This window comes from Microtus ochrogaster, chromosome X (assembly GCF_000317375.1).
Source record: "Microtus ochrogaster isolate Prairie Vole_2 chromosome X, MicOch1.0, whole genome shotgun sequence".
Taxonomy (NCBI): Eukaryota; Metazoa; Chordata; class Mammalia; order Rodentia; family Cricetidae; genus Microtus; species Microtus ochrogaster.
Genome location: NC_022026.1, coordinates 32,152,469 through 32,164,069, shown reverse-complemented (window position 1 = coordinate 32,164,069; position 11,601 = coordinate 32,152,469).

Genomic DNA, 11,601 nt, shown 5'->3' with positions numbered 1-11,601 from the left:
CACCTATGTTCTAAGCTATGAGCCCAAGCAGTTTGTTTATTACTTAACCAATGAAATCAACAGATTGATATATGACACTCCCACATCAACTACCACTATTGTGTTGAAAGGATGTTGAAATTACATGCATATGTAGATCTATTATTTTATTTGAATTTCAAGAGATCAAAATCTGTGTTCATAAATACAGTTGGCTAATAAACAGTACTGATGGAATGAAATCTCCACACCTAAATTAGCATGAACTGATACTTTTAATCAATAGTGGCTTTCTTTGCCTGTAAGACATTTAGCAATGTATGGAAATAATTTTGGTATTCATAACTTAGATTGAATATTTGGTACTACTGGCATCTAGTGGGGAGGAGAAATATGTTTCTAAACAACCAATAGTGGACAGAACATTCATCCCCCCCACCACCACTGCAGAATTATATAGTCTGAAATATCACTTAGCAAGCCTTGCTATCTTCTTCGGGCATAATATTCTTTTTTTCACTACAAATCCTTTTTTTTTTAGACAGGGTTTCTCTAATTTTGTCACAAATGTGCTTAGTTAAACATTCAGATGGCCAGATGATGAAAACTACAAGTATTTTTTTGTAAACCTTTTCCATCAGAGGAAGGGGTAGGATTTTAAAGAGACAATGTAAGGAAGTTTGGCTCATATGATTTTCCACTATATATACTTAACACTCTATTATCTACTTTGCATATACTATTTTACTTGATGCTCACAAAGAAGCTCTAATGAAGTAGAACAAGTAGACCACTATTCTATATGTCTAAACATGAATCAAAAGTAAGAAGGATTTTAGAAGGTCACTGTGTTCTTCAAGAGAATTGTATTTTGTATACCATAGTACATGATCTGTACACTTAATTAGAAAAGCCAGGAAAAATATTACATATATATATCTTGTCTTATAATAGAAAATGCATTGTTCAGTGAAAGTAAAGGTCTTTTCAAAGTACAGTTTTCTTCATCTTATTAGATTAAAATAAATCACATAATCACCCTATCTCATTCCAGTCACACACGGTCACCCAAGTGTGTAATATTTTCCCAGTTTCCGTTATTTAAACACTAAACTGATATTTTATAAACAGTTGAATAGTCATAAGTAGACACTAAAAGAATCATAAAGATGAGGAGGCATACATGTGTCAATGAAAGTGGATTTAAGGATATCTTTCTAGGAATCAAATGTAGTATTTAGACTATTATGGTAAAAACCAATTTGTAACTTTTTTGAGATAGATTCTGATAGATAGCCTAGGCTGGCCTGGAACTTTTCATATAGACCAGGCATTTTGAATTTTTAGAGAATCTCCTGTATCTGCCTCACAAATGTTGGGATTAAAGTCATGAAGCAGCATGCCTGGTCCTAAATATAATACGTGTAAGTGGAGATACCATAAATCAAAATCAGGACATTTCTCAACTAAAGCCTCTATCATTGAGCTATATATTTACTATAATTTTTCTACAAAAATTTTCATGACCTGTCTACATCATATGGTGAGTTTATTGAATCAGAATTCTCAGGCTTAACACCCTGGGCCCTGTTAATAAATCCATAAAGGATTTTATCTCCATACCTACTTGTAACAAGTATGTGTGCAGTGACAAAATACATCTTTATGTTTCATACAAGCACTGTAGTTTCAAAATATAAAATGATTTCTTGTTATAAAACCAAATATGTAGATTGCTCTGTCAACTTTTGTAAGGGAGAATGGACTCCTTTAGCTTCCTTTGTGCAGACAGGCCAGGATAAGTGGTCATCTTCCTTTTCCTCTCCCCCACTTCAGGAATTTCATCACTAACTCATCTCTCTCTCTCTCTCTCTCTCTCTCTCTCTCTCTCTCTCCCTCTCTAGCAGATAAGCTCTTCCTCTTGCATCATTTTATGGCACACATTCTAACTTAAATTTTTAAACTCATGAATCAGAATTAGAAATTGCTTATAGATGGAAGTAAATTGAGCAATGTGAGGGATGTCTAGGCAACAAGCTTTGTTTTCTCTCTTTGTGGATTCTGAGGACAAATCAGAAAAGGACCAGGGGCTTTACTCTATTTTTTTATTAGGGAATATTTGCAAAAAAAAAAATAGAAGGCTATTTCTGGTAACATATTCTTACACTAGGCATTTTAAATCACCAGGGATCCATAAATGAAAGTTTGAATCCCCAGACTGCTTTTACCTAAAATGGCCTAGGAACCAAAGCACACGCAGATGCACAACACTAGCAAGTTCAAAGAAATGAATGTTCATGTAATGCTGGAATTGTGTTTCTTCACATGGCTTTTTCAGCTCCCTCTAAATTCATGCTGTGATAAAGGTAAAATAAAAACTGAATTGAAATTGCAGTGTAAGAGATTACACGGAGACTGCGATTTATAGTTTAAAGTTAATCTAATCTAGAGTAAGAGGCAAAGCAACTCTTTATCGATGAAATACTCTAAAGTCAAACAAAAAAAAATCAAATATTTGAGTTCAATTTTAAGCAAGCCCCCCCCCCCCAAATAAATAGATTCAAGAAATGTGGTATTTCACTGTTCTGAGGAGCACTGGACTCAACACTTCTTCGTAGACATAAGGTCAGCCATTATAAGGTGCAAATGCAGAGCCCATTCAGATCTTTTTAAAATTCATTATGGGCCTTCTTCCCATTTGCATCTAGATTTATGGTTTTAAATCTGCCATGTATAGCTGAGAGTTGAATTTGAAATGAAGTAAAACTAGCCTAAATTTTACTGGAAAGGGTTTTATTAAGAGTAGGCACTAGGATTTCAGGATTCTTCATATTGACCTCTAAAATTCAGGTACCTGCTTGGGAAGGAAAGGTGAGAGACAAATGGTTTATCCAAAATGTTTACAACATGAAAAAGGATGATTACAAAATTCAGCAAAATGCCGAAATGTCTTTGCATTTTGTATTAATGTCATCTCCTCCTGTTTTCCAGCATGTCTCTATTGCTCTCAAGAGACTCATCTTTAAGTGAGGCTACACGAAGTCTGCAGAGTAATCTATAGCGAGCTGACAGCCTATTGAGGAAATCCTGCACAGTGAATATTTATGACACCTCTGATTACTTAGCAATGTATTGACTTTTAACTTTTATTATGATACAGTAATGCAGGCTGTGTAAGTACATTTGGATGGCACAGACAGGAACACATTTTTGTATATCATGTCACTTTGTTTAAAGATAGGAATTTCTGTCTTTATTAGAAACAATGCAACAGTAGATTAGTTCTTGAATCTCACCAACAGTGATTGTTTCTATGGTGTGGAAATTATCGTCAAAATGACTAAAACTCCCACAGAGATGATGTAAGATATTTGTTCTGCATTTGACAGGTTAATTATAAAGATGAGGAGGATCTCAGTACTACTTGATTTGTCCATGTATTTGACAAATACAGAGCCATAATTAATACTAGAAATGTAGTCAATTAATGACCACTAAGTAATCAAACCATCTAGGAAGTTATGTGTTCCACCCTACAAAATTAGCTCTGTAGATTGATTTTTGCATATTCTTTCTGATAGTCATTGTTTAAGAACCTGCTCAACTAAAAAGAGCCACAAACACAATTAATAAGTTCAAAATGCAAACTATGCATTTAGAATGCTTGGCTAATAAAGAAAATTGAGTGTGCAAAGAACTTGAACATAAGATTTGAAATGAGCCTTTCAAAAGGTACCCTGGTGCATAATCATTTGTGATGAGGAAAAAAAAAACCTGATTTGTTCATGTTACTATAAAGATATTAGAATATAGGCATTTGAAAGCCTTCTTACTTTCTTTTTCATTTTTTCCAGATAAGATTATTTTCAAAAGTCTGAATTCCCACAGATCAAATTCACATCAAAGGAAATAAAGGTGTTTAAAGCACCGAGTGTGCAGTCCCTCCGGCAGCATAATCCTGTGACAAAGAGTATAGCCATTCCAGCAGCATCCGGACAGCTGCACAGAATCCCAATCTGCCTAATGGTCTGTCAGCTCTCAGTGCTGCACAGCCCTCATACACTTTGGCACACAGCTTTAGCAATGCCTATCCAGGCTAACTGCACTACTGCCAGAAAGATCCTGGGCTTTGGGAGCCAAGGAAAATGGAATCAAAACCTGCAGGAAGAATATATACCTTATTTAAAATGAACTATTTTAAAACCATCCTGCTTTTGACTAATTTGAGAACATATCACATGATTCCCTTCAAAGGTGAGGCTATTTTAGTATTCCTGTAAGAAGACTGAGTATTAAAGTATTCAGTGCTTTTCTCTTTATGACTGTAAGTGCACTGAGGCATAATTCTCTATGGTTTGACACAGATGTGTATTTTGTGATGATAATGGTCATTCTTTGCTAAGATGGGGGATGTTGTCTGAAATACTGATGAACCACTTTAATTGATTCTCTGGCATATTGCCGGATAGGTAGTAGTGTGTGGGTAGTAGAGAAGAGAAGCTAAATACTATAAATCTTCACAATGGAAGTAAAACTTGAATTCTAAAAATCATGTGTTTAGTTACCGTTACACCACGAAAAACACTTAATGTAAAGGATACTTTACTAAAATAAGGAAAACTGACAGAAATGTTTCATCAATGGATTTTGGGGTTAGTGCTTATTCACAGTACCAAGGAAACAGAACTAAGCATGCCGATTTCCATGACAATCTATGTCCTCTCTGTGTTCAATAAAACAATAGAACATATATAAAGATTAAATCAATGCTGCTAATCACCTGAAACATGAGTGAATAATAATTTTACTCCAATCTACTTTCAGTTAATGTATTAAAACTTTCCTTTCTCTAAATAGTTAGCAGAAAAATGTGAAAAAGAGCACTAATATTTTGTAATATACTGTTGATAAAATATTCATATAAAATATTTATCCATTTCTTCGTCATTTAACTACCTATTTTTAAGCCTGTCTATGTATCTAGCTCATTTTTCCTTTAAGAGCTCAGCATTTGTTGTTGACCATAGAATACATGGAGGACTTTCTTATTTAGATTGGTCAGTCACAATTTCAAATAAAAATAATTTCTCCTGCAGTAATATAAGGAACTCTTGAAATTAGTTATAACTATTAATTCCCTTCAACCCCTTTTTTCTCTTTGAGAGATTATTTCCTTGTTTAAGTAAATATATTCTTGGATGTTTTACACCTACATCTCACTATAGATGTCAACATAGAAAGAATTAGTACTTACAGTGTCGGGATCATATTTTCCTCTTCTTAGAAGATACACACAATTTTATAGTATATAGTAATGTATGATTGATAAATTTCTATAACAGAATGATCAACATACATTAAGTAATTAGGGAGCTTCTACTTTGAGCTACCTAGAAATTGGGATATATTGGTAAACAAACTGAAACATTTAAAACATAACATTTTTATTAATTATTTAGAAATTTCATTCAGTGTATTTTGATCATATTCATTGCCCCAAATCCTTATAGATCCACCCCATATCCCTACCCACCCAGTTTCACATTCTTACATTCTTTCTCTATTGTTCTCTTTCTGTTTGTCTCTCTTAAACCTATTGTGTCTAGTTTGTGTTGTCCAACTACTCTTAGGTAAACATATACCTGGTGTTCCATCATTGAAGAAAACTCTATCTCTTCCTCCTATCTCTCCCCTCTATCTTTCCCTCTTTTTCCCATTCCCTCCCTTCCTAGCCCTCTCTATCTCTCCCAAGAATATTCAAATAACTATAGCTTGGGATTGCATTTAGCTTGAACTTATAGTGGTTTTATGTATGCTGTCACAACCACTGTGAGTTCACATTTGTGATTGCCCTGTTATATCCAGAAAACCTTGTTTCCTTTAAGTCATGCATCTTCTCTGGCTTTTGTGATATTTCTGCCCCCTCTTCCATGATGAGTCTTGAGGCTTGAAGGGAGAAGTCTTACATAGATATCCCATTTAGGGACAAGCACTTAGAAGTTTATTATTCTCTGCCTATTAAACAGTTGTGCATCTCTGTGTTATAAGAAGCTTCTCTGATGACAGTTGAGAGGTTTACTGATCTATTGGCAAAGCAACAAGTCATTAGAAATGTCCACTTGGCAGAATAACAATAGTAAATTCTCCCCAATTGCCAGTGTCATATCTAGGTACTTGCTTCTTAGCTTCATTAATAGTGCCAGGTATGAGCTCTATCTTGTGGAGTGGGCCTTAAATCCAGTCAGAAAATGGCTGGATACTTCCATAACATTGGGGTTACTGTTCTGAGGGCATCCCTACAGATGTCACACAGGGAAGTGAACCCCACCAAGAGATGAAAATGAAAACATAGTGTAGATTGACTTTTGTCAACCTGAATCAGACTTTGGGGAGTCTAATATCAGGTGGTTCATTATCTAAGTATTTAAAGCACAGTACAATTTTGGAAAATGTTTTTAGGCAATAATCAGTCAAATTAGTACAATTACAGATGGACAATAAAGTTTAAGGTGTGAATACATAGTCTTTTACAAAGTACCTGTGATAGTGAGTGTGGGTTCTGTAGCTAAACGACCCAAAATCTAATGTGGTCACTGACTGATAGCATAGAGGTCAGCAGTCATAAAGTACATGTGACATCTTCCCTAGTAATGGGTAATGATCTAGGGAAGGAAAAGTGTGGAATAGTCATGCTGGGAAATTAGGATGACGTCTATCCCTACAGAAAACAAAAAGGTCACCAGGTCATTAACAACCTCCACTCTCAGATTTCTGGGTGGAACACAGATATTTGGATGATAGCTCCTCCATTGAAGAGACATTTCTGTGCTGTGTAATATTTTACTATATAAAGATGTGTTACATTTGTTTGTGCTGTGAAATATTACTTTAACAAATATTCTGTGTAAATGTGTGTTACTTTTGTTTATGGCACCTTTGTTTAATTAGGTAGCAATAAGTTGCATTTGTTTCACCTTGCCTGCCTAAGGCACCTGATTAGTAAAATAAAGAGCTGAAGGGCCAATAGCTAGGCAGAGAACAGATAGATCAGGCTGGCAGCAGAGAGAATAAATAGGAGGAGAAAACTAGGTTAAAAAAGAGTAAGAGATGAAAGATATGAGAATGAGAAGAATAAAGCGGACTTGCCAGGGGCAGGATCCAGGCAGACACTAGCCAGACAGATACAAGAAGCAGTGAAAATAAGATATACACGAGAAAAAAAAAAACAAGTAAAAAGCCCTAAGGCAAAAGGTAAAGATAAAGAGGTTAATTTAAGTTAAAATGGCTAACCAAAAATGTGCTTAAGCTAGGCCAAGCATTCATAACTAATGATAAGTCTCTGTGTCATGATTTGGAAGCTGATTGTAGGCCCCAAAGGAAAAGCCTGGTATACCCCTGCAAAATTAACATGCCTATTTCTCTTAGTGTTCCTCTGTGAGTACATGGACTTCTGTGTCTCTAACGCTGTTCTGCCAGTGAGTGTGTCTTTTCATGGAGGTCATTGTTGTAGCTCATATGATTCACAGCTAGGTGATATTACTGATTTCTTTTTATCCTCCACCACTATAAACATTGATCAGTAGAGATGGAGCTTTCAGTAAGTAACTACTTGATTTCTACATGTTTATGAAAAAGTAAGTAGTGTTTTCAACAATACTCTTTTTTACCATAAATTTCTGGATGCAAACAACATTGGCAATAGCTTATAATGGTTAGCCTGTCTTTGGAATCTCATTGGCCAGCAGCTCAAAAGAGTTAACTCATTCCTGGTATTGATAGTATATAATGGGTAGGTGAAATATTGTCCACCTATCATCATATGGTGACTCCATTTAGACTCCTTATATATGTATACATTTTAACAATCTTCTATGGTAGTAAATTTTCATATGGGTTTTTCAAAAGGACTTTAGTGATAGTTAGCCCTCCCCATAATCACTCCTCTACACTAGCTTTCTACTCCTATCTCACTTAGCTTTTTCTTTTCGGTTTTCCCTTTTAGGACACTATATTCTATTTCTTTTTATCAATTATTTATTTATTTTTTTATTGAAAATTTCCACCTCCTCCCACTTCCCTCCCCTCCTCCCACTCCCTCTCCCTATCTTGTCCAAGGAGAAGTCAGGGTCCCCTACCCTATGGGAAGTCCAAGGTCCTCCCTGCACCCCTAGGTCCAGGAGGGTGAGCATCCAAACAGACTAGGCTCCTACAAAGCCTGTCCATGCAGTAGAGTCAAAACCCAGTGCCACTGTTCTTGGCTTCTCAGTCAGCCTTCACCATCACATTCAGAGAGTCCAGTTTGATCGCATGCTCCATCAGTTCCAGTGCAGCTGGTCTTGGTGATCTCCCATTAGATCAGTCCCACTGTCTCAGTGGGTGGACACACCCCTCACGGTCCTGACTTCCTTGCTCATGTTCTCCCTCCTTCTGCTCTATTTCTTCTTTCATGCAATTTCTTCTCCTTACTCCCTATTCTCATACTATCCATTTTTTTCTATGCTGACATTCTAAACGAAGAACATGTGTCTAAATCTTAAAGGTTAACATCTACATTTGAATCATGCTATGTTTGTCTCTCTGGGTCTGAGTTACCTCACTCAGGATGATCACTTACAGTTTTATCCATTTACCTTCAAATTTTGTTTATCTCTTTTAACTTTATTTATTTTATATGCATGAGTGTGCATGTACCATGTGTATGCCCAATGCTCTTGAAAATCAGAAGAGGGCATCAAATGCCCTGGAACTGTTACAGATTGTGAACCATCCTGTGGATAGTAAGAACCAAATCAAGGTCATCTGCAAGAGCAACTAGTGTTCTTAACCATTGATCCATATCGCCATTTACAATTTATTATTTGTAACAGTTGAATAATATTCCATTGTATAAAAGTACATATTTTCATAATCAGTTGATATGTATCAAGGCTTTTTCTATTTTCTGGCTATTGTGCCTAGAGCATCAATGAACATAATTCAGTAAGTATCTCTATAATAAATAAGATACAGAGTCCTTTGGATATATACCCGAGAGATATAGATGAATGGTGTGTTAGATGTATCCCTAGTTTTTTAAGAAATGCCACATAAATTTCCATAGTAGTTAAAATGTATTTTTTTCTATACCAGCAGTGAATTAGTGTTTACATTTCTTGGAATCTACTCCAAAATCTGCTACCATTTCTGTTTTTAATTTTGCCTGTTCTGACTGGGATAAACATCTTCAACGTGTTTTGATTTGTACTTTCTTGAAAACTAAGGATGCACAAGTAAAAGCTTTGCTGAATTTTCTATTATAAAATAGTGGAGAGGAAGACAATAAGCTATTAATGCTTTATGGTACATTAAATGGGGAAATCAAAGTAGGGGACAGAATAAATGTGATGAAAATGACTATACAAGGAGGTGAAGAGGAACTTTAAAAGGTTACTTTCAGGGTATATTAGAACTAGAATCACTTTGTTCTATTTTGTGGCTTTATTTTAAACAATATTTTAATATTGTCTTTCCAACTAAATTCTCACATTGAAACACATTTGTTTTTCTCTGTCTTTTTTTTCTTTTCTTTTTTCTTTTTTTCTTTTTTTTTTACTTTAGCTCTAACCTTAACTATGGTCCATAATTTTGTTCTTAAGTTGACTAGGAAATAAACAAATATGACATTTCTGATTATCTGTGAAAGTTGCAAAATGACAAGGAAGAAAAATGATTGCATTGTTAAGGTGAGCAAATGTATATGAACTATGTTTTTTTTTTTAAGTTCTTGATTCAAGGCCTGCAGGAAGGTTCACAGCAGGTCCTATTTTATTCGAGCAAGTTTGCTGTAAGCATCCTTCTGATATTTGGTATATACTAATAAAATAGATTCAATGATTTCCTGAAGGTACCATAGAGGGAAAGTGCTATATATCTTCTTCTAGAATACTGCAGAACATTTTTCCACTTAGATTGCACAGTAAGATTAAATTTGTCTTAAGGATCTGTTAAACTTTACATTTAAAATCCAGTTTTCAATAACTCTGAAAACCTTTACTAAATTTTAAAATGATAATGTCATTTTTCTCATTATAATGTGCTGATGACAGGCTCTTTGATGTCATTTGTTCTTAAATTCTTATGTTCTATAAGCCATATAGCACCTGCTCTCTCTCTCTCTGGTCTACACTTTATTTTTCTCACACCCATTCTTTTGTGCGCAGTCACCCTGAATTGTTTTATGTTTTTTGAACAGGATGGACCCGAGTCTTCTGCCTCTGTGTGTCTGTACATGGGACTTTCATTCCTCAGTGTGGGTATTAATCATAACTCTGCAAATCAATGTTCCATGAATACACTGCATCAAATCAATAAGTTCAATTTAATATTGGGTTTGATATGTATACTCTGATACTATGGAATCCTACATAAATTATCTATTGGTATACATTTTCCTTCTCTTTTCAGATATAAGTATATTAGCATAAAATCTTTCAGACTCAGAATAGTGTCAGGTACACTATCAGCACATAACCAACTTAAATTAATTCATGGAGAAGCAAGTCTTCTTCTTGTTTTGGTTCCCTCTGTTTTAGTACTATCATGTTTCATCTGTACTAGTTCTCAAACAGGTAAACCTTCACAGGTTGGGTGATCCCCCCCCTGTAATTTCATAGAAATCAGCCACGAGAAATCAAATTCAGAAAACCCATGGGTTTGTAAACTTAAAAAAAAAAACAATAATAACAAGATTATATTGTAAAAGATGCTTTAAGGAAGACCATTTATTACTGTACAATAATATTGCCATTAAAATAGTTAATACCAATTTAGGTGGTCTTGTATATTGTTTTCTAAAAATTTAATTTTAATAAAATATTTGCATATTGTTTGGTTGCCTCAGGCATTTTCTTATATCTGTGGGCTCAAAAATGAGTACAAGATTGTCATCCTTGAGGACCATGCAGTGTTGTTTCAAGTAACTGAGATTAGTACAAAATAGCTTTGCAGTACTACAACATACAACAGATTATGTGCATCTTTACAAACTAAAATCTAATAACAATGTGAATTCACTACTGGTGAAGGAGGTCTTTCTGTCTATTTGTTGCTTTAATTGATTAATAAAGGAACTGCTTTGGGCCTATAGCAGAGCTATAGGAGAACAGAGCTAGGTGAGGAAAACTAAACAAAATGTTGGAAAGAAGAGGATAAGAGAGACATCAGGGAGCTGCCAGAGACAGAAATGCTGAATCTTCACCAGTAAGCCACTGCCACATGACAGTATACAGATTAATATAAATGGGTTAAATTAAGATGTAAGAGTGAGTCAGTAAGAAGCTAGAGCTAATGGACCAAGCAGTGATTTAATTAATACAGTTTCTGTGTGGTTATTTTGTGGCTAAGCTAGTCAGGCAGCTGGAATGATCGATGATTCCCCCCTCCTCCTACAAACTGGCGCTCCGACATAGTCAACTATATCCTTGTAAAACCTGAGAAAGCTTGGAAAGAAATTCTAGACACAAAAATACATAGTTTAGCCCGTCACTAAGACAAAAAGGCAACCTACTGACTGGGAGAAGATATTCACCAACCCCGCAACAGACAAAGGTCTGATCTCCAAAATATATAGAGAACTCAGGAAAC